Source organism: Nylanderia fulva, unplaced genomic scaffold (assembly GCF_048542155.1).
Source record: "Nylanderia fulva isolate GAGA-0341 unplaced genomic scaffold, ASM4854215v1 Scaffold5, whole genome shotgun sequence".
NCBI lineage: Eukaryota > Metazoa > Arthropoda > Insecta > Hymenoptera > Formicidae > Nylanderia > Nylanderia fulva.
In genome coordinates, this window is record NW_028190587.1 from 6370534 (window position 1) to 6391978 (window position 21445).

At 35.0% G+C, this 21445-nt stretch overlaps 1 long non-coding RNA gene across 2 annotated transcripts in view; it reads right to left on the reverse strand.

The window, feature by feature from the left end:
- Window positions 1-21445, reverse strand: part of LOC114941690 (uncharacterized) — a 96879-nt gene that overhangs the window by 10369 nt on the left and 65065 nt on the right. For both annotated transcript variants that reach the window (XR_003821687.2, XR_003821686.2), the window contains exon 3: window positions 562-718. This is a non-coding gene — a long non-coding RNA (uncharacterized LOC114941690). The remainder of the gene's footprint in view (window positions 1-561; window positions 719-21445) is intronic.

Genomic DNA, 21445 nt, shown 5'->3' on the forward strand with positions numbered 1-21445 from the left:
ATCTAAAATATAATTTTGCAATTATTATTATTTGAGAATAAGATTCAGTATCATCAGTAACGAAAAAACTTCTGAATAAAATTATTAATAGATGCAAAAAATCACATATAAAAATGATAATGTTTCAATTATTAATACGCAATATAGGCGAGTGATAAAAATTAATGTCTTACGCGAAATAGAATCCGTTGAAGGAACATTTCCCTGACGTCGAGGTGCGAAAATTGCACCATCTGATTCTCTCTCCGGGGAGCGACTACCTTCAACCACTCCGTGATGCTTAAATTAGTGGCTAAATTAGAAATCGCCCTGGCGTCTCCGCGAAACGAGAGACCGCGCGCTAATGCGGTCAACTAAAGTAAAAAGCTAACTGAAGGAGTGGTAAGTAGACACTAACACTTTCGGGCGAGCGACTCGATATCGGCGGGAATGGTCTCTCTTTCTCTCTCGCTTCTCGGCTTTAGCCCCGAATTAATTCCTCGGGGGTGGCCGGGCTCCCTCCATTACCGCCGCTGAAACGAGCGGCAGTAAAGTGTTCCGCCTTAAAAAGAATACGTGTACCTTCATCCTGACGCCTGTAGTAACGCTTTTCTCCTCTTTCCTTTTTCCTCCGGTATGCCTCCTCTTGTCTCGACTCCACGAGATACTGTTCGAGTTCCTTGGAACATTTCAAGAAAAGTCCAGGATTTCCTCCGGGGCTCTCGATGCTTGGCTTCTCCTGCATCAGAAAGTTACATCGACCATTGTTTTTACTTATTGTCTTAGTTAAAGCGGCAGAAGAATCAATCGTTCTTTCGCAGAAAAAAAAAACGTACCGCGCATTTACAGATGCAGGGTGTCTAGTAAAGAAAATAAAATTTAAAGACACCCTGAGATGTTAAATAATGAATAGTGAAAAATATTTCACTTCGTATAAGAAATTGTCTGAAAAGAACGTGCATTTTTTAACTAAAACATTTATAATATATTGCCGAACATTATTCGTTCAAATTTCTGTCACAATTCGCTTATTTGAATTTTGTATTATATGAATATTTAGGTTCGAACAAACAAGGGAGCGTCTTCCTCTCTGTGTCTCGTTGACGTTGTAGCGAAGCGTTAATCTAGTTTTCCGAAGCATAACTGCTTCGAGACGAATCAGGCTAGTGGAATTTACAAAGTTTTGTTAGGTCAGGTACGTGTCGCGCAGTTGGTCGGCTCGGCCTTCAATTCCGAAAAGGACCGACGAAGGAAGTCGCCAGTCTGGGGCTATATACGGCACAAAGGCATTTTTTCAAGAGAATTCTTTTGGTTTGAACGGCTAGACATTGGACCCAGGTCGAACTATTCTCTGTTCGTAAGGAAAGGAAAAAACTAATTATGCTTCGTACTGGCGACCTTCGTCGTTATTATGGCAGCTGGTTATGTGTGGCATCCGGTTAAAATCGAAGAAGAAATATTTTTGTGAATCATCCTTGGAAGGTATCGAGTTTTCCGACTCTCCAAAAAATGTGGATTTTGTAGATGAACCACAGTTGTCTCTTTCAGGGTGTTCAGCAGACCCAATGAAAAGATTCCTTGACTTTTTCAGATTTTCTCAGACCAGAAATTTATTTTTCCTCTAACTTTTTAGTATATGGTAAATCATGAAATCCTTGAGATATTTTTGTGAACAATGAAAAGGTTTGGAAGTTAAAACAAAAATTTCAAACAATTATACAATCTGTATTATGTACGATAATCGAAACATGTCACTATAAACTATTTAAATAATCACTTTTTTATTTATATTATATCAAATTTTTTTAGTTTTGTCTCCATCAAACACATTGAAATAAAATATAACGCGACAATAAAAATACAAATTAGAAAACACGTTGTAGATGAATCGATTTTTAACATAGAAAATTATCGTGCTATAATAAAAGTTTATATTTATTTAATAAAAAATTTCAAATTATTGAGACAAATGTAGAATAATGTGAAAAATCCAAATAAATAGTAAAATTTTCTGACTTTTCTCTGACAAAGGAAGATTTCTAGATTAATAAAATTTCCTTACAATATACCCGCGGTTTTCCAGATTTCCCTGACTGCTAGACGCCCTGTCTGTGTTCTTTATCTTTCATTCCTCACATTTTTAGATCTAGGTACGAAAATAAAAAATGCATTGACAGGAGGAGTTGAAGAAATACAGAAAATCTTCTTCGCGATTTCTAATACTCTCGACGAAAAATGATAACGTCGAGAATGTGACACCCCGGCGGATGATTCTCTGTCGCGTCAAGTCTTCAATTTATTACCTCGTATTATCCGATGTCGTATTGAATATTCGATGCACGAGTGATCTCGGTGGATGAAGAAAGAGAGCACCGGGCGGCGGATGTTCAGCGGGCAAAGAGATCGATACGAGCCAGCAGCGAGATACCCGCGAGTTCTATATAATCGTAGAAGAGAGAGAGAGAGAGGGCAAGAAAAAGAGGAATGAGCAGTGTGTAGAGTAGTCGCTCGCGCAAGCCGAGATAAAAGCGTTTACGGGGAAGTAATGGGGATGGTTCGCCGACTGGGGCGTGGTGGGTACCATCATACCGCGCTATATATGAGGGTCAAGGTTAACGCGAGAATCCCATATGCCGACACGGTGCTTGATGCTACGCGCGTACCAAGCGCTCCTCCTTTATTTACAGCAAGAGGAATGGAAAGTTGCGAGGTGTCCTCTCGCGTCTATACAAAATCGGGGGATTTTCTTCGGGTTTTCATAGTATAATTCATCGCGATAGTAATCCTTTAATATCGTGTTTCATTTCAGATTTTTGTTGGAATAATCATTTTAAAAATAATAAACATTCATTATATTTTTATTTATAGCTAATATGCTGAAGTGATTTCTCCGAATTTTGTAGAATTCGTCGCGATGTCTGTAATTTTAAATTAATTTTAAATTTTTGCTGAAATAATAATTTAAAAATAAATAAAAAAGTTTTTTTTTAATTAATTATATTTATCTTCACAATTAATTGTTGATCGCCGGTGATAAATTTTGACAAATAATAAGATGCAATTTAATTATATTTATATTTTTATGTATAGCTAATATGCTGAAGTGATTTCTCCGAATTTTGTAGAATTCGTCACGATATTTTCTATATCTTTTCATGATGATGTCTGTAATTTTAAATTAATTAAAACAATTTTTTGTAATTTTAAATTAATTTTAAATTTTTGTTGAAATGATAATTTAAAATAATGCAAATTTTTTGAAAAATTAATTAGCTAATTATAATACAGTAATATGCTGAAGTGGTTTGTACAACAATGAATAATTACTGACTCGCTTACTTTATAACTTCAACTGAGATATAAATATGATAAAAAAGATGAAGCATATACTTATTACGCGCAAATTGGAGGATAAAGCACGTTTATGGTGAGCAATACGGAAAAGGGGAGGAAGGATGATTCAGCTCCGATAAAGAAAGTTTGCGATTGTTACGTGGGTCAAGGCAGATTCACATATTAGCTCAATTTGCGTGTGTGCGACTTTTCCTCGTTTTCACGACGAACAGTTAAAATTTTCCAGAAAAGCGGTCAATTAATTTTCACGAGAACTCTCGTGCAAACTGCATTTTCCAGACAGAAATATTTTTTTTAAATTTAAATTTCAACGATTACAATACGATGATGTTAAAAGTGCAAACAACGGAGAGATTCTTCTCATTGCATTGAAAAAAAAAAAAAAAAAAGAAAAATAAGAAAATCGCGGGAGAGCGGCTATACCTTCTTTTATTCGCGCCTTTTAAGAAGAAAATCTTGTTGTATGACATGCGTGTACGCGACAGGCACTATCTATGCTCTTTGTAAGAATTCCTGGAGCTGCACTTAAGGGACCTATCTATGTTCTTGCTTGACAGGTTCTTTCTTTCGTTAACGGATATTTATGGAAATAGCGTTACGCGAGAGCGTCATCTCGACGCAATATCGATGAAAATACATATCTGTTTTTTTTTTTTACAACCTTTATATAATCAGACAACTCTATATATCGCATAAAACTTCGTTCTTGCGTCACTTTGATTTCTCGATGTACTGATCAATAGAATTCGTTAAAAAAAAAACACAATAGTATACCTGCTTAATATTGATGATATACAGAAGATGAATACAGAAATGTGCAGACTTTGGTATCCAAATTAAACTTTAATGCGCACTATTGGAGAATATTCCGTCTTATTTCCGATTTTAACGCGCGATGTCATCTCTTCGACGTCCGAGGTGAAACTGAGCGTCCGTCGACAGCCTCGTCGAGTTTTAAGAATGCTGAGTAAACGTCCCTATTGTTCGAATTCGAGCATCGGTCGATCTTTGTAAACCGAATGTGTTTTTCATTCCATTTGCCGCGTGTAATGCCAATGTAAACTTTGGGTCTGACAAAAAAAAATATGACAATAGACGAAGATCGTCCTTATTTCAAAACAGTTCGCCGAAAATATGGAAGACATCTTCTAGGTCGTAAATTAATTCCGAAGAGAGAAGAGAGAGAGAGAGAGAGAGAGAGAGAGAGAGAGAGAGAGAGAGAAGTTAAATTCACACATCTGCGTCTCTCGAATAGCGAAAATGTGGCGTATCGATTATATGTATTGTTATAAATAGAGTTTTCATCGAATTTGTCGAAATCGAAAGTACGTCGGAATTAGATCACCGATTCGTTTGTAACGCTAATTAAATGCAAATAGGATTAATCACGTTTGAATGAACGATATCGGACACAGTCCGCCGGATGATTCAATCAAGGATGACTTCCCACACACGTACACATGGTTGATAATTTATACTAAAACACGAGAAAAAAAATCGATAAATTGTCTACTGTGTATAAGAAAAAAAAAAAAAAAAAATTCTGCACCAAGTAAAAATCGTCGTCGCGCCAGAGAACAGATACAATCTCCGATCTTATAGTAACCGCAACCCAACCCAATATCTCTCTCTCTCTCTCTCGGGTGGTCTCCACCGGGAATTCGAGTTTTGCGGTAAATAGCTCGCAGATTTGGTCCCGCGATACCTGCGACGATGTCGCCACGCGCTGATTGCCGCAAGAACTCGCGGAGAATAATAGCGATTTCCCAGGTCGACGCGGAATTCCTTAATGAGTCTCTCCTGAGCCGAAGGACGAGACTGCGAGTCATCGCGACGAGGAAGAAAAGAAAAAACGAAACTATACGGCGGATAGTCGATGATAGAAATTAGGACGCTGCAAAAGAGCTAGATTATTGTCTCTCTTTTATCCGTTTCAATTCAATTAGCTTGCTAATGTATAAGTATTGTCGATTAATTCGTAATAAGTCGTAATGAAAAATTTTCAACGAAACGAATTAGCTATTAATTAGAATAATCGAAATAAAATATTGAAATGATAGAAATTACAGCTCGTTCATTAAAATTGAAGACAGTTTGTACGAGACCTCGTTAGACTTTTCACGTCACTGTTTCTTTTCCCTAAAATAAAATATATTTCACATAACATTTTCTAAAAAAGAAAATGAGAAAAGTTGAATTTCTATTTATACATAAATGTAATTTACGAGACGCGCGCAAATAATTAATTCATAAGTTGTAATTAAAAATTTCTAACAAGGTTAATTATCTGTAATTAAAATAATCGAAATAAAATATTGAAAACATTAATAAAAAAACGAACATTTTAAAAAATATTTTTAAAATATTTTTACGATAGAGAGAAATTATTCCTCGTTGATTAAAATTAAAGAGAGCTTGTACGAGATATCGTGTTTCACGTTATTATCTTTTCCCCTAAAATATGATATACTATATTCATAATATTAAAAAAAAAATAGGAAAGCTGAACTTTCATTTATATATAAACGTAATTTAGTTAGGAGACGCGCGCGAATAATTACCGCAGTGTTAAATTGATATTCTCGCGTCTCACGTTATACACGTTGTATGGTCCGCACAAGTGCGAATACATCGTCGATGAGGGTGTAATTCTCTTCTCAAGGACTCTTGATTTAAGCCTTTGCAACCCCGTAAATTGAAATTATTGGCACGGGCCACCGCACATTATTGTCTCGTTATCGGGACATCGCATTTGTGAGAGCCCAGCAGCTCCTCCATTTTTCCTCGACCTTTCTTTTATCTGGTTCAATTTAGAGACGGCATTTTTACGTGCTCAACACTACCGTGTTCCTCATTTATATATATATATATATCGATATCAATCATTTAAGTCTGTGAATTCTTTTCACTGACACTCAATTTATTTATTAAATTAATCCCAATGACTCACTGTTTTTTCGTTAGAATTCTTTCCAAAGATTTTATCGGCGAATTTTTGTTGGAAAAATTTTGCACAGAGATATCGTCGACGTTTATCAAGCAAATTATTATTGAGCGCGCCAGTTATTTGCTGCAACGGGACCCAGCTTTATCTCGATCTAATTCACATAAATACTCATCCAGAGATGAACGAGATGTTACTTATCGCACAGCTAAAAGTGACCATTAGATAACAAATACACTGAACTGGGATATTTCATTTAATAAATGTATATATATTTAATTAAATACTTATATTAATTTAAATATTATTAGAAAAAATCTTAAAATTAAGAAATCTAATTTATGTGACTATTTATGCGTCACACCTTTTCATATTCTTTCAATTAGATTTTTTAAAAATATCGCCTAATTTTTATCATTCTTATCGCCATCATTATTCACCCGTCGCTTTATCCATGTTTATTGTCAATTTCAAAATGTTGGTGAACATGAAATATTTTTTCCGGCTCGAGAGGATGAAGAAAACGAAAAATCTGGGGAACATTCTCAGAATCCACGGATAAATCTGAAGAGTCCTTTCATCAGGGCCTCTTCCGTCCGCATTTCATTTCCGCCTCGCCGCGATTTCTCGCAAATTCGCGTCGCTTCTCGACGTTGCGGGAGCATGTCTCAATTTTTTTTTCATCGCGAATTATGTTAATTACCGGAGCGCTCGCTATCGCAGAAGAGTAAGTGGTTTCGACAGGTTGCTGTCAACGTGGCATGACAAGTAGGCAGTTAGATAGGTAGATAAAAGGGCAGAATAGTCGGAGTGTTAATTTGTCTCGGTGCTGGAACAGGAGAAAAGGCAACCACGATAAGGACAACGACGACGACCACATTGGGTGGATAGATAGCGAGAGAGGAATCGATTTATCCGGAAGAGTTCTAGAGTGCTCTCTCTCTCTCTCTCTTGATGACCCTTTGTCGTTCTGTTGGTTCCGCAAGGTATAAATTGGGCACGGCGAATCTTACGGATGTCCTGATGTCAGGAAACTTTTGGCCATTTGCGTGGAATATCGCGAATATGTGGATCAGCTGGTTTAATATTAAATAATCTCTAGCGATATTAAATAATCGTATTAAAATTGTATCCAATTTTTAGCGTAACATATACTCGTATTTTATGTTACGGATAAATTAATATAAACGAAAGAGAATTAGTATCTGCGAAATGCTTCATTTCAATCCGTATCAGCGATATTTTCGAACGATGCATAACTGCAGTTTTTAATTACACTAATTACATATACATACAGGGTGTAGCTAAATAAGTATGAAAAATTTTAGATGTTTCTTTGTCGAAAATTAAGGGGGCTTTCTTATATCCCTCTGAGGAATTACACTTTTCTAAAGAGGGAATGCTTGCTTAATAACGTATTTTATTTTTTTAATTATTGATTTTACGAAAAAAAATAAAAGACGTAAAAAAATTTCTAAAGAAATCAAACTTTTTAACGCATATTAAAAAGTTCTGATAAAAAAATTAAATAGGGGTTGTTAGTTTTATCCCCTCATAACGATACAGGAAGATAAAAAAAATATTACTAAATATCCTCTTTATTAATGGAAAATATCCACAAAGTTTTATTTTTTTAATTTGCCTGACATTTCAGAAAAAAATAATTTTATTTTATAATAATTAATTTTCCCTCAGAAAGGGATACAAGAGTATATTTTTACATAAGAAACCCCCTGAATTTTCGACAAAAAATCATCTCTAAAATTTCTCGCACTTATTTATATTTAATATTATACATTCTGTATTAAACGAGTATATAATTTTGCCAATTATCCACTGGATTTATCAATGATGAAGAATCCCATCGTCGAAAGTGACGCATTCGCAGTGTCACAATAATCCCGAATTGAACCCTTATTAAATTCTCGATTCGTTTTGCTCGGTTCGCGGGAGAGTTTAAAAACAGTAAAACGATCGTATCGCGGGCTAAAATGAGCGAAAAACTCATAAAGACGGTAATATGCCGAAAACGGCTAACGACGTTGCTCGCAACAACGGCAAGAACTCTTTTGCCACACGGTAATCTTCAATTCCATTAAATCTCGGCGTGGCGAAGCGAGGAGATGTCGGCGACCAGGTGTTCATTTGCCGATTTACGAAAGCGCGCGCGTTACATACATTCTTTCATCCTCTGGACCGGTTCCAGGATGCTTTTTCTAGCCGGGGAAAGAAAAAAAGAAGAAAGGAAAAAAGGATGTTGTCGCGGGCTTTCTCCTTTCGGATTCACTTAGGTGCGTATAGTAGACCGACGCGCTCCTCCGCAGGATCCTTCTCTTGCAGGGAAGAAAAGAAGGCCAGAAGGATTCTGTCTTTTCTCACTCAGCACGAGGCATCCAGCTTCGAGGTAGTTTCTTTTCCACCGGTATTCTTGGCCGGAGCGTAAAAGAGCTCTGGCAATAAGGCTAGGCTCTATTTAGCTCTCTCTCTCTCTCTTCTAGTTTGTTCTCTTCCGAACCGGATACTTTTTTGTTAGAGAACCGACGTGGCCCCATGTGGAATAAATCTTACCTGCGCCTGTTTTTGTCGCTTTTCCGGTTATTCGGTTAATTTATATTTTGATTGAAATCCCGCACATATACATATACACGGACACGTTGGTTATGAAAGGTAATTGAAAGAAAGATTGAGCACAAGGATGCAAAGGGTCGATATGTTTTCTAGAAATATAATAGCCGAGATATTCCATTTTTTTTAATTGATCTTTTTCGAGTTACTGTTTCAAGAATTTTTTCATGCATACATAATATTTTTATAATATAATAAGTATTATATAATAAATATTATATATAATATTTTTATAATATAATAAATATTGTTTTTTTTATAATATAATAAATTATAGAAGTATAAAAATATAAATTTAGAAGAATTATAGAAAATTGCTGCGATGATATCTTTGGACATTTTCGCAGAGCAAATTTTCATCCAAATTGGTTCGAGAAAAGAAACGGTCTGTGTACAAACGTCTGGCTAAGTTAAGTTTTCCCAAGGTGTTCGTCAACTTGGCTTCTCTCGACGGAGAAGAAAAGGAGGCGCAAAAACCAGGTGCGAAAGCTGAAAGTTTCGAGGGAAGACGCGAGAGAAGGCGACACTTTGTTGAGGAATTCGCGTATATATATATATATATATATATATATATATATATCCACGTTTAGAAGCCGTTTCTGCTCGAAAGGGTCAAAGGTGATTGGGGTCCGGTGAAGGTATGAAATGCTAATAAAGCCGTCCATTGTATTCGAATGCGATATTATGTCGCGTTTATTCTTTTTCCTGCGGACGCACGAGGAAAAAATAAATTCTTTGATGCGGAATAGCGATTTTTTTTTATTTTTTTTTTATTTTTTTTAAAGAAGCGAAGAGTGCGCGTGCTCTCTTTCTAGATCTTTCTCTCTTCGCGTTTCTTGGAGAATATCTATTTGAAATTATAATCCGGCCGGAAGTGTTTTATAAGTGCATGGGAAACGACGAGCTCGTCTTCCCGCGCATTCTTAATATTTATCTTTTTAATCCTTCTTTCAACTGGATATTTTTTAATAATCATCCAGTTATGAAAAGAATTCTCTGCGGAGAAAGAAGTATTAAAGTCGTAATCGTAAACTTTTCATGACCAATTATCTCTGTAAAACAGCCGGAAACGAATAAATCTAGTTGAATATATATCATGCGAATCTGCGCGTATATATAAAAGCCGCGTTCGTAAATTTTTTCAAAATAATGTGCCATTGGAAATTATAAAAATTTTATAATATTTAATCTAAATAATATATATGCATAATTTAAAATTTTAATGCAATTTTTTTATTTACATTTTATATTATACTTTTATATTTTTTATAATTTTTAAATTTGTTTCTGCTAAATAATAATTTTATGTTTTTAGACAAAAATATATGTGTATATATATATATATCTTGTGACATTTAAAATTTGCTCGACGATATTTCGTCAGCTCAACGCTTTAGTTTATGAAATATTTTCTGTGCGCATACTTCAACTTCATGCGGTTGTACGTTGTTTCAAAAGTTTCAAAATAGTAAATGGGCGTATGTATCGTGCGAAGCGAATTCCTTGTCTCTCTTTGTGTACTTGGACCGTTACTAACGAATTACATATAGAAAAAACGTGTTAAAACATCAAACTCTCGAATCTCGTCGAAATCTCGATTATATCATTCGTTCCTTTCTGTCGTAAGAACTATCGACTTTCCGGTTCACGGAGCAGCGTTGCGTGTAAAAATATTTGTTTGTGAATAGAGAACATCGCACAAAACGAGAGACAGAAGCGTTCGAAAACACAAGAATAAAATATGAATAATAGCTGTCAGTTAATTGATAATGTTGAATTCTTTTTTTTTTAACGAAATTATAATATATTACATGCGGGATGCACATAGTGATGGCATTGTTTCATCCGTGTGTAACTCTTTCTTTGTGTATAGCGAAATTTAATTACGTCAAATAAATATTTATATACCCGTTCTACTTGTGCACGGCGGTAAAACTTGATGCTGCACGAGATGCAATTTTAATTGGCTCGCTTTGAAGCACTGGTTTTTTTTATTTGTTTTTCCGCACGGATTTATATCTTGTTTATTTATTTCCTCATACTCTCAAGAAAATATAATGAACAAAGGTGTCACAATGACGTAGTATTCCTCATCCATACCATTAGTCTTGAATGCATATAATACAAGCAATGTATGCATATGATGTTGAAGAATATGTACATAAAATAATACAAAATCAGAATTGTCGTAAAAAATATGCTGAGAAAAAAATATCCGATTAAGAAGAAATAAAACAAATTTAATTTTAAATTATTAATATTAAAATATATATATATGAATATTTATGAATAAAATTATTTATTAATATATGTATAACTGCATATAATATTAAACTTATAATTATAAAATTTGATAAATTTTTAAAACATTTTTTCTCGACTAAAATTAAAATTATAAATTAAATTACTTAAAAGAATCTAAATTAGGCTTCAATATCAAATAAAAAAATTGAAATAAAGACTGGTCGTTCTCTGTCACAGAATTGCCGTAAAGAATGTCTTGAGAAAAAAATATTCGAGTAAGAAAAAAATGAAACAAATTTAATTTCAAATTATTAATATTAAAATATATATATGAATATTTATGAATAAAATTATATATTAATATGTATAATTTTATAATTATAAAAGATAAATTTTTAAAACATTTTTTCTCGACTGAAATTAAAATTACAAATTAAATTACTTAAAAAAAATCTAAATTAGGTTTCAATATCAAATAAAAAATTAAAATAAAGACTGGTCGTTCTCTGTCACTGCGTTCTTTAGCGTTCACAAAAATAGCTGAACCCCTTCTTCCCGGGCGCCGGCTTTCGTTTCGTTCGCATCTGCTTCATTCGAACGGTATAGTGCCATTGGCACTCAGTTCGATCAGAGTCTCGCAAGTCGCGCGAGCGGATTAAACGATACGACACGGACGATGCGATTACAAATGTAAATGCGCCACTGCGACCAGACGTTCCTACTCCCACGTCGGTTTGACCCCTTTATCTTTGTTCGTCGAGTCGACGATGACCTCTCTCTCCCTTTCAGCGAGCGATGGGGCACGTCACCGATATATATATATAATATATATATATATGTACACACACATATACGTATGCAACTGTCGTCGATCGAGACGGCTACTTTCGGGAATTAATGCAATTAATGCATCAACTTACCGGATATTAGCTCGATCGAGGATCGGGCGCGTCCGGTCTGGGTATGTAAATTAGCCGCGAGACATCGTGTAAACATTAGAATAAATCCCCAGCTGGAAACTTCGACTCGAAAATTTCGGTTCGCATATGGACGAATAAACATAAGATCGTGACTCGAATCTTATTATAGTAAATTCTTACAAGCAAGTTATTTACCTGTAGATAAGAAATTTCCATTTTGATTACTTGGTTCCCGTGTTTGAAATTTGCGGATCTTTGATTTTCACGAAGCATTTTTGAAAGAAGAAAAAAAAACAGTAAATTATAAAAAATGAAGATTACACTAAAATGTAGTTACAGAGCACGAAGGTGCAAAGAAATCGATTGACAAGCACAACGCGAGCTCTCGTGTAATTCTACATTTAAAAAATTTAGTTCAATACTTCCAAATGAATAATTTATTTGAAACAAATAAATATTTATTTGTTTTGAAAAAGATTTTCTTGATACCAAATAAATATTATATTAGTTTCAAATAAATGATTCAGGCAGTACTGAAATAAATACTTATTCGAATTCAATACATTGTTTTGTGTACTAATTTTCTATAATCGAACGCTGTCACATTCGTAATTAAATTTGTTTTGTAAATTAATTTCTTTTATATTACAGTTTAATATTTAAATTGAAGATATGCAAGATCGATCGATGTAGAAGATCTGGGTCGACATGAGATGCCTTTGATCGAAAAAAAACCACCGTTACACGTCATTTTTATTCATACTGCGCTCGTTACGATGCAATAGCGGTATCTTCGCCGAGACCTACAATTAATGATACCGCAGGTATTAGAGTTGCAAGTGCAGCTAAGTAGTATTGTAATGGCGGTAATAATAGTAATAGTGGAATGCCCAAAGAAGTTTGCCTCGCCGAGGAAAGAGTTAACTGGCGAGCTGCAGTTAACGTTTCACTGACAATGAGACGCGGTAATTAAGAATAATACATAATACGTTCTTTCGCGGGCAAGAAAAGAGGGAAATCACTTACGTAAGAAGTAAGACTTAATTAAAATTCACGAACAGCGATTTCGTTACACAAGCGGCAAAGCTTTCCTTTAATTCGCCAATTAAATATGTGATTCGTGTGCTTCCGCTCGAGAAAGGGGCACACAAAATAAATCTGTCGGGCGATAATAATCGAGGGAGATCTCGATAATTCACTCGGTTTTTTCTCCTTCAGTCGACGACTTTCTCGATCCGGGATTATTCCGTCTATTATCGCTTATTACGATCTGTTGATTTAATAATCTGACATTTAATTGCATTGTTATTGCGAAGATACACGTATATATCTCTTGCTAAAGAGTGTAAAAAAAAAACGAAGGAGAAAGTGCGCGTATTGTACGTCGAGTTCGTAGGCGGACAACAAAAACCTCTCTCGGAAGTGGACAACGTGAAAGTGCAAAAATGTCCGAGAAAATGGACGAGAGAGCTGCTGTTTTGTCGAGACGAGAGAAAAGGAAACGCGGTTGACCGCGTCAAATAATCTTATTAACCAAAGTGTATCTGATCGTTTAAAGTCAGACCTGGCGACGGGTTTCGCTATCGCCGGAATGGTTCTGTTTACTCCTACTTCTCCTCCAACACCTCGTTTTCCTCGAGACTACTCGTCGTTTTGCGTACTCGAATGGACCCGGGAGTGTTCCCGAATCCATTAACTGACGGTCCGGGTCAAGTTTACTTAAGACCACGGCACCGCCGTGAATCTGCCAAGAAAGCAAAAAGCTTTATTAGACAGTGACAAAGTGAGAACGGCGGTTTGTGCTACGGAATCATAATGAGGAACCGAGAAAAGTCAGGTTACGATGAAAAATTGCCTTACATCGCTTTGAGAATAGTCGAACGCGGCAAATAGCAAAGTCTCGTGTCGACAATTTTAATAGCACTTTCCAACTTATCGTACACAGATTATCTTTATATTCAATATTATATAATATTATACACTCCTCATAATTGAGGGATCAAAATAAATTGTCCAAGATTTAGGCAAATTTATTTTTTAAACATATTGTATATAAATCGATTATTTTGAACATGCGGATCACTATGAAGAAATTATCACAGCAAATCTGTGATTTGTTGCCAAGTTTGGGGTACTAAGAAGCACAAAAATTTCAGTCGATGAAATTCTTTTAGTCACATTACGTAACTTTTTTTCAAAGTTTAAACAAAAAGGATAAGTTTTGCGAATTTCTTCGTCATTTTCACTTATTTGTAAAAAGTTGACGAGTTAAAAAAAATTCAGTCTCCACATCACACTATAGAGCGAAGATTCAGCTTTAAGCATCCATTCTTAAAATTGCTGTACGATGATTTTTAACGGAGTTATGAATGATCAACGTGAAAATGACATTTTTGCTTCAACTTGGGATAACTTGATAAAGAAAGATCGAAATTTAAATTTTAAAAAACGATTTTGCAGGGAATACTTTAGGCTTTCACATAAAAATGTCAAAAAAAATTGTTTAAATCTTCTTGTGTATGCGACGTGTCTACAAAGTGAAAAGACAATTTTCGATTTCGTTATGTTCGTCATTTCCTGTATGTAAAAAATATCAGAATTAAAGAAAATGAAAAAAGCTATGATCTTTCGAAAGTAGAGATTTCAAGCTTTAAAACCCTTTTTTAAAATTTAAATTCTCATTTTTTTAAACAAAGTTACAGCTATATAAAATTTGCCTATTTTTTCGACAATTTTTTTATTCCTTAATTACTTTGAGGAATATTTATCCTATATTATCTATATTAAATATCCCATGAATTTTCGCGAATTAAGAGGCTTCAAGAACAATTATCTTCTAAGAATGATTATATACAATTTCATATTTTTATGAAAATAATAACGGGTCGTACATATATACAGACAATTGTATACGTATGATGCAAAATAAATGGTTATATGCAGTAAAGCTTTCCGCGTTGCAAGCTCGTTGGGAAATTGAGCTCTGAGATATCTGTTACAGCTGCTTTACGGTATACAGTTTACTCGAGACTCGGGTATTAGGTACTCAACGCGAGAAAGATCCCGACAAACCGCTGTGACGAGTACCTCGAAGACTCGCGACATCGATATACAGGATAGCTAACGAGGCGTTTCAAAGCGCGATTGTCTACATCAAAGTTGCACGATAAGGATCAAAGTTCTATCGAGGATCTCCTATCCGTTAGCGTCTCTCTCTCTCTCTCTCGTTTTCCGCGCATACAAAATTACTCCGCATTGTCTTTCTCTCTTTCCAAGAGAGGCGAAATGGCTGATGATGATTATTTTAGCTCCAGTTGCAACTACACAACGCGTCTTAAAATAGAAACTCCCGGTTGCTTCATTTGCTTCGGGAAGAAGAGAAAGATGAAAAAATAAATCCAATTAGAGAGTGATATTTTAATACGATTCGCAAATTAATTCTTTAATATAACCGTTGAAGATGGCGCGCGCCATATAAAATGTCATACTCTCTAATTAAAGAATTTCTTCTTTTTTTTCTTTAATGTTTTAAAGCTGAAAAGAGAGAGAAAGAGAGAGAGAAGGATAGAGGCAATTTCGAGAGCTTTCCGCAATCTCGATTTCGTCTTCATTACTTTTTCATGTCTTGTGTAATATAAATGTAAATTCGCGTTGCAGAGATGTATCGTTAGATTAGAGATGAATGGTGTATTTTGATATATTTGGTGCACTTCCCATCGCTTCCTCCGGGAAAAATCTTTCCTCGACCGTAGTAATCGAGCGAAAAGCGCGCACCCAAGCTACGCTCGCGCAGATTTTTAGTCGTCCTTGGATCACCGATCATGCGACAACCGCTACGGTAAAGTCAATGTTTTCGGAATGGATGGACACGAAGATGGAGTGGTCCAGGACGGACGAAGACGGAAATGTAGACAGAGACGGAAGTGGTTACCATGACGACCAGAGCAGAGGATGGAAGATTGAAGCGAAAGAGAGCAGACGAGAGGAAGACCGACCGAGGGGTGAATGAAGAGCTACGATACATAGGGTGGACCGAGAGAGAGAGAGAGAGAGAGAGAGAGAGAAGAGAGAGAGAGAGAGACCCGGGAAGAACGAAAGAGAAGTTACGATCTGAGGGATGCAAAGAGAGCGAAAGAATGGAAAGGACAAGGGAGAAAAAGGAGATAGGACTCGGGAGAGAATAAACGAGAAGATATTACTTGGAGAGAGCAGACAGGAAGAAAGAATGAGGAAAAAAAAAGAAAATAGCGACCAGAGACAAATACGCGACGACGGTGCAGCTTTATGGGTGTCAAAAGGGATGGGTGTTAAAAGTAGGCAAATCATGAGAGGACAATGCCTCGGGGAGAAAAAGTTGCAGAAAAAATGCCATTCGAAAGATATGCAAACAAAAGATGACGTTCGAAATTATCATGCAGTAAAATATATAATAATGATATACAATAAATTAAAGTCAGACAAATTTGAGACAATTCTTTGTCGAAAATTAAGGGGGGTTTCTTATATAAATATATATTCTCATATCCCTCTCTGAAGAGTTACACTTTTCTAAAGAGGGAGATCAAGTTTTATTTTTTAAATTTGTCTTAAATTTAAGAAACGCCCTTTAATTTTCGACAAAAAATCCTCTAAAATTTATCGCACTTATTTAGCTACACCCTGTATACATATTATATATATTATCAGTTATTTATTCTAGACCTTAAGGGGATCCTAAGCCAGTTTCCTTCCTGTTTTATCGACAAAATGTGAGGTTAGGTTCAGCTATAAATGTATATTTATTGGTTATACGAAATGTTTTTTACCCGAAATTAGAACGCTTCGCCCTTTGTTAACATCAATACTTTAATTTGCAATTCAAATTTCGGGTAAAAAAACAATCCGTATATCCAATAAATAGATTTATAGTTTATCTAATCCCACATTTCGTCGGTAAAACAGGACGGAAATCACCGACTTCTCGAGAACGTTCCCCTTAAATCATTTTATATCAGTATATATATATATATATTTCTTGCGAGATTCGCCAACAGAATGAGACGGGAAATTGGAACTTAACTTCCAGGACAATTAATTTATTATTGCTGAAAATTTTCAGGGGGTGAGGGTGGGAATTGCTCATTTCAACCCTTTCGCTTTCGGCACTGAAATATGCGTAGATCGACGCTGCCAAAAGGAATAGACAGAGACAGATATACATCGGTCAAAAACAGAGGTACAGAGAGAAAGAGAGAGACAGCCTGGGGTTGGATGGGGTTAGAAACGGTTGACTGGGAAAACTATTACTCTCTCTCCCGATCCTCCCCCGTCGTCTTCATCCCCTTCGCCAGGGAGCTCGAGCCCCGAGTGATGTTAATTGCGCTGCTACTGCCAGCAGGCAATATGTATTCGAGGAACGAACGCCCGGAACATTCGAACGAAGACGACGACTTGTAAACGCCACATATATTCGCGCCGGCTTTTTCTCCCTCACTTGGAAAAGGTGGGCAACCCCGCTTTCGGGGACTTTGGAGTCCAAAGTGGACCAAAGTTGCAATATCGCGCGACGATGGATACGCGCGTGTCACTGAGAGTTTCGATATAGTATATCGATGCCATTTGTATGGTAATTTTTTCGCAACTATGCTTCGCCGTCTAATTTCCGACGTTCCGCGAATATTGTGTGACGCGGAAAGTTGCGAACGAGAAAATGACACGATAGCTCGGGGAGGTGAAAAAGTTGGTCTTTCCTTTTTTTTTTTTTTTTTTATTGTACATCGATATTTTCTCGGGGAACAAGTTTCGCGACGTCATCTTATTTTCCGAAAACGCGTCTATTTGCATTGGAGAAAAAAAATAATAAAATAAAAACGATGCCGCCGCGATAATGTTGGGAGATAACGGATAAAAATCCTGTGATATTAATGTAAAAGAATCTTTCGCTATATGTGCGAAAAAAAGCGTGTTATAAAAGTTATAAATTAAAAGCCGCTGTGAAATATATGTCGTAATTTTTTTCGATCTTTAAATTGGACGGGAAATATCTCACCGCACCGTGAAATTTTTATTCCTACATAATACTGTGTGCTACATCCCTTCATTATAATCGACCTGTTATTTTTCTGACTCTGTGATAGAGTACAACATTGCTGCCTTCTTCCCGATTGAATTTCCCTCTCTTTCCCCTTTCATGAATTTCGAGTCGATTTGTCCCTGTTGAAAATTCCATGCCATTTCCGGTTACGAAAAAGCCAATGTCACAATTTCGCTAATGGAATCGCTAACACGTCGTTTACGGTGACAAATAAATATACCGGTTTAAATGACCGTAATAGAGAACGGCGATTTTCATATCAGTTGAATAATTTCCATTTTTGCGGTCAGATGCGAGAATATGACATTCCGAATTGTGGCGCAAGAGAGTTTAATGTCGGTAGTTAATTCCTGATTTAATTGATTTTTGTCCATGTACAAAAATCCCTAATGCATATTTAATTTGCCAGAAAAATTGAAGAAAAAAATTAAAGAAAGCTTGCGAAACTTGTATCGTATACAAAAAGAAATCACAAGGAGAATGTGATATAATATCCTTCTTTAAATTAAAAAAAAATTGGAGTACTTTATATTAAAATTTATATTAAAATACACTGGAAAAAATTATTAAATTAATAAATATTGATTTCAATACTGTCTAATAAATGGTTTATCCGAAACAGATAAATATTATCTGTTTTGAAAAGAATTTTCTTATATCAAATAAATATTTTTTACACCAAATCAATATTATTAGTTTGAAATAAACGATTTATTGGGCAGCGTTGAAATAAATATTTAATCGAATAGAATAATTTTTTTTTTCAGGGTATAAAATACAAAATTATATATCCCACGAATAAAAGTTATAAATATAAAATATAAAAAATATGTGTTGGAGTAAAAATTTCGTTACGAGAACGATTTTATTTCCCGCAAAGAATCGATCTCGAAACAAGACGGGAATTAAAGCCACGTAGTAGGGTCAGTAGCATCGTATACGGCCCGATACAGGACGAGACAATTGCGCCCAATCTTTCCATTGGTTTCTAAATGAACGGTCATGCCGGTGTGAAAGGCGCAGCCAACATGTCATTACAGTGATAGGGCTCCGGCCAATGATGCTGAGGTTTAATACCGCACGAATCACATACGAGTCATCATCATGAAACATTTACGGATTTCTCTCGTCGCTTTATACACTTTATTCTCGACAATTAATGACATTTATTTATTTATTCTTTTAGTAATATAAATCTCGACGTGTGGGTCTATGTATACATATATTTGTTAATTGAAAGATACAGAATGATAATGTGGAGGAAATTTATACGCAATTGCGTAGAGTGCGTGCATAATATAAAGGCAATATAAAGATAAAAGAAAAAAGTAGAGAGATATATATATATATAATTACCTTTGACAGCTCGTTCACGGAATGAGTAATATGATGGGAAAGCTCGCGCTCGGCATTAAAATTACACGAATTTGCGTGAATTACGTTTCGTCGATTTTGCGCGCGTTTTATGCAGCGCGTTTTATGACCTCGACGAAAAAAAATTATATTCGAGTTAATTTCGTTTAGCGTATTTCTCTCGCGTCTACGCAATTCACATTTTTTTGTTTTAACAAAAAAAAAAAAAAAAAAAAAACATACGCACGCGTGTGGAAGAGAGCAGGCCCATTTATTTCACGTCGAACATTCCTTTCTCGGTTCGACAGAAAAAACGATATGTTTACCGGAAATTCGAACTCGGACCTGACAAATGCGTTCATCAATGGCAAATGTGCAATTACGAAAAAAGAAATCGCTCTCCCTTTCGGACAGCCGCGACTAATTGGATACCGCGTGTCGCGATATTAATATATATACATACAGGGTGTCCGGTAACTAACGGACCAATGATTAAGGGCGGATTTTCTGGCCAATTTAGAGACGATTTTTCCTTAGTAAAAATGTTGAGAAGTCAATAATTTTCGAGTTATAAGTGATTGAAAAAAATGGGTTTTTTGAAAACCAAACGTTTTGGAGTTAAAAGTCTAACATAATTACATTCTTCAGTTAATTTCAGGTAGAGTTTACTGTAATAAAATTTTAATTTGAGGCTTAGTTATAAAGATACATAATGACAAATATTGGAAAGTTGTAAAAAATGATGACCTTTTTCGACATTTTCGCTGAGGAAAAATCGTTCCCAAATTGACCAAAGAATCCATTTGTAATCGTTGGTCCGTTAATTACACCCTATATATATATATATATATATATATATATATATATGTATATATATATATATTGTATGTATATATGTATGTGTTGCAGGGTTTCGCGTTGTTAAACCATCACCTGAATAAAGTAGAACGCTGCTGCCTACGCATGAGGTAAACGTCACTGTTCCTTCAAGAATATTAATGCATCCGGCAACGTCCCACGAACAGTGATCTACGACGCTAATCGTCGTTTGTGGGTTTGCGCGTTCATGTAGTTAGTGCAATGATCGAAAAACATAAACGCGTGAATTCTGCACAGAGAGCATTTTCTCTTAGAATTTACCCTGAAAAATCACAGTAGTCGTGCGATAATATGGTATTGGAAGAATCTTATAAGAGTTTCTCTGATTAATACTTATCACAATAAAAATATTATTAATTAATAAAAAATATTAATTGATTAATATTAATAAAAAGTTTGCTATGTATATATTAATATTTTTATTGCGGTAAATATTAATCAGAGAAACTCTTATAAGATTCTTTCAATATACCATTTATTGTCGCACGATTACTATGATTTTCAGGGTAAATTTTAAGAGAAAATTCTCTCCGTGTGTTATCAAACTCTCTTCTTTCAATATATTTTAATATTAAATATTGTATATTACGTAGATCGTTCATAAAGTTCGTACCTTTGCTTATAAAGAAAAGAATGCAATAGTTGAAACTATGCACATTTATTAGTCTTTTTCTATATATAAATGTTGCAAAGTTACACATTTTTCTCAGCGATGCAAGATCTGCCGGATACAATCATTATAAAAATCGATATATTGTCTTTTACAAAAATTCAAAAAATGATATTAAAATTTTATTAAATATTAATAACATTTATAAATTTATTAATTTATCAAATTAATTTTTTCGAAGCAGAGATACAAAACTTTATAAATGAGATCCTCGTATACGATATATCTTATATGTATATATATAATTACGCACATATCATATTTATACGTCTTAATAATATAAGTATCTCTCTTTGCGCAAATAAAAAAAATTAATTAATAAAATAATTTAATCATTAATTAAATGACATTTTCCGCGAACGTGGCACGTCAACGAGAAACTGGCGGTTCGACATATCGAAGCA